Source organism: Mastacembelus armatus, chromosome 8 (assembly GCF_900324485.2).
Source record: "Mastacembelus armatus chromosome 8, fMasArm1.2, whole genome shotgun sequence".
NCBI classification, from domain to species: domain Eukaryota; kingdom Metazoa; phylum Chordata; class Actinopteri; order Synbranchiformes; family Mastacembelidae; genus Mastacembelus; species Mastacembelus armatus.
The window spans coordinates 5,103,063-5,106,777 of NC_046640.1; the positions used below are offsets into that span (position 1 = coordinate 5,103,063).

General features: G+C 39.8%; 1 non-coding gene across 1 annotated transcript; it reads left to right on the top strand.

Annotated features, from left to right (window-relative positions):
* Nucleotides 1-3,309: 3,309 nt before the first annotated feature.
* Nucleotides 3,310-3,450, top strand: LOC113141699 (U4 spliceosomal RNA). Its single transcript, XR_003296775.1, has one exon. It is a non-coding gene; the product is annotated as a U4 spliceosomal RNA (small nuclear RNA).
* Nucleotides 3,451-3,715: the final 265 nt, after the last annotated feature.

Genomic DNA, 3,715 nt, shown 5'->3' on the forward strand with positions numbered 1-3,715 from the left:
TGTTTTTCAGAAGTAGGTCCTTCAGTGACTCCAATGAGGATACATGCTTTACCTAAACACACAGGAGCCCAATACAGGCATATATGGGTGTTGTTCCACATCATTCTGATCAGTCAGACAAACATTTCAAGCTGTGGTACATAAGAGTTGCAGTTTCAGTGAAATGTACAAGACTATGAGTAACACACTGGCCTACAGGTACACTCATTTAATAGTGGAGACATTTTCTGTGTATTTCATCTCTAAAATAAATATAATACTACTACTAATAATATGTATATTAATATATTATATAACTAATAATATAATAATAAGAAAAGAAGAGATGTAAACGGATGTTTTCATCTTCTGCTGATGGTTTGCTTTTTCTTGCCTTCTGAAACATTCACCAATCAATTATTGTTGCTGACATTGCACACCCAACTCATAACCTGTATACCTCATTCTGTACTTTCCCTACGTCTTCATCTTCAATGTCTATGATAGTTGCACTGAAGGTCAATTTCACCAACATATGACTGATGAGATCCTTTGACAGGAAATGTGGACCAGACCCTCGTGCACCATGGACAATCATTTTCCCTGCCAGATAGTGCTCATCCTCTCTGACTGCTGCTCACATATAATGTAGTTTAAATTAGTAATTTGCATTAAACAAGTACCAATCCAACACACTGAAAGAAGCACCATACAAAACATTGTACCTGAGGCATTGTAGTCAGGGATAGGGCACAGTAGGCATGACTCTGTGGAGGTGCTTCAAAGATTTGCCAATGTTGCAAGCACTTCATCGGGAGTGTGAGGAACTCTGTTTTAGGCCCGCCTGTATCAATCCCCTCTTCAAATCTGTCAATATCATCAGTGAACTTCACAAGCAAGTCCTTAGACTCAGAAGATGTACTTAGCTTAAATCCTCTGATGGCCCCACCCCAGACATCTGAATGCCTAATTTTGTACCTTCTCTCTCCCGTAGTTTGTCCTCTCTCTCTCACTGTAGCTTCTGCAGGTGTCCCTGGTCCTGGAGCTGAAGTGCAGTTACTGGCCCCACCAACCTGCTCAGTGTTAAGTTGTTGTTTATTGTTGTTGTTCTTTTCTCTCTCTCCTCTATTCACTCACCCCAAACCACCGTCACCAAGTGCATGCTCATAAGGGGTTGTTGGGTTTCTGTGGAAAGTGTCTTGAGATGATTGTACTGTGATTTGGTGCTATACAAATAAACTGAATTTAAAATTGAATTGAAATCTGCTGACATTCTTGTGATCTATGCAAACTGCCAGATTTGCAGTTATCTCAGATGTCGACAAAGATTGGTCCTAATGATAGAGATAGAGAATTATGAAATGAAGTTGAAGAGTAGTCCATTCATTTGTGACACCTTTCACAATGTAATTACATTCCCTGAGTCAACATGACTTTTACAAGAGCCCTCATCTGAGTCATCGACCATAGCTGCATATAACTGTGTGTATTTCCTGTAAAATAAAAGCAAAGAAAACATATTGCCTGCATTTGAAACTATACATGAAAAATGAAAAGTACCTATAACGTGTTTCCCTTGCAAAACTAGCTGATATGGAAGATATTTCCTAGTTGTGATTATAGGCAGTAACATCTGTGTTATGGAGATGAATTACTAATCTCACGTTCGCACTTGTGTAAACGGACTAGACATAATCTCAGTTATTCTCTGTGTAACTTCTGTTAAATCCTCCATCCCAGATGACCTGCAGGAAACCTCAGTCCTCTCAGCTTTTGTTAATGTATCATTTTAAAGAATTTGTTTTTTCAGTGGCCTATTAACAGGCCTATGTGTGAACTTTGTCATATCTGCTTGTATTGTAAAAAGGTTTCATGTGAAATCTCAGCTAGCTGCAAATCTAAATATTGTTGAATGGCAGCCAGTCACACAGCGCGTCGTTCTCGGATTGAACGTGTTTCTGGGAAAAAAAACTGACTTTGGTTTCACACCTTCTCGTTGAAAGAGTTAAAAGTCTGCAGCAGAAACAAATCGACATCTGTCACAGACAAATGTGGTTTTTCCTTTGACAAAGTGGTCCTGGGATGAGTCACATTTGTAGAGACGTTTTCTCTTCTCAGTGTCTATTGTGTCACTTTTCTGCGCTTTCTGCCTGCAGCAAAGTGCTGCCTAATGACTGTGCACACGGATTTTTAAGGCTTTAATTTTCCCTCTCGGTATAACACTAAATTGTCTTAATGGGACATATGTGGCAACTTTGATATAGTTTGACATGTTCAACAATAAAAAGGTTTATGGAATTGCACCTGCATAATATGTTTGCACACAGTGTAGTTACTAACTTACCTTCAGGAGAGGGGAAAACACGCACATACATCACAACACCTATCTGGAGATCAAACGTGAGCACGTTAATCCCTCACACTTTGGTACTCACTGCCAGCAGGAATAATCTCCAGCTTCACAAATTGGTCCAACTTGCCTACACCCCTGTTTGACGCCAGTTCCTCCGCGCCGGTATCTCCACGCGCCGTCTGTCCATCAGACGTAAAACTTTCTCCAGCCCGACAAAAACTCATTATCACTGCTTTCAGACAGTTTGAAGTGCAGCTCAGCTACAGGGAGACTCACGGGCTGGTTTTGAATATTGACTTTGCCACACAGAGAATTGTCTTCACATGTTATTTCACTGTACAGTCACTGGGGAATGATTCATTCATTAGAAAAACGTTGGCCACAAGGTCATTTCTCACCTGCAAACTGTGTTTTGTGGAAACCAAAGTCAACACAAAAATAGCAAAAAGTTAGTTTTTGTGTTAATTCTGAAATAATATATGCTGATATTTCTGACAAAATGCTAAATTCAATAAATCATTTCTAAATATTAAGAACAGCCTCTGTGAGCAGGATCATTTTTGACCTTCCTGCACAAAAGCACAAGCAACGATACAGCCATACATGGCTGGGAATGTTGTATATTTCCATAGGGTATGATAAAGTCTGTTTTATATTTTAGTATCTATAATATTATGTATAGAATGAATTGTCCTAAAGTGTGTAGCTGCCTAATGTGGGACATTTCAGCTCTAATGCCTGTAAGTTTTCCTAAAACGAATGAAGGACAATGAAACCATGAGTTATAGCACAAAGCTGTGATGTTTTGTGATTAAAGTCATATGACATCTGAAACGTCCAATCACAGATTAGAGTGCAGGGACCTTCAAAAGGGAAACACCCCATAAACCAGTTCAAAGTCTAAGTTGAAGAGATCAGACCCTAACAGAGAGGGGTCCGGCCCTGAGACACCCCATTGTTGTTTGTCTTAGTTCTTCATCCTTTCGCAGTGGCAGTATCGTAGCCTATGAGGTTTGTCCGAGGCGCGATTATTGCTAGTTGAAAACTTTACCCAATACCCCGCCTTGACGACTTGAAACATAGTCGGTGATGGCAATTTTTGATGGTCTCTAAGGAGACTGATGATGTGCTGAACATCAAGCTCTGTCACATATTCTGATAACAGGTGACTTTAACATCCATGTTGATCATCCTGAAGACAAACTCACAACAGATTTCTGTGCAGAGCTTCAAATACTTCTGCACCATGTGAGAGGCCCACACACACTCACGGTCACACACTGGATTTAGTTTTAACAAAAGATGTTATTTCAAACATTATTGTCAAGAACATTGGCCTCTCTGACCATTTCTGTGTTTTCTTTGACATGTCAGTTTTACCTG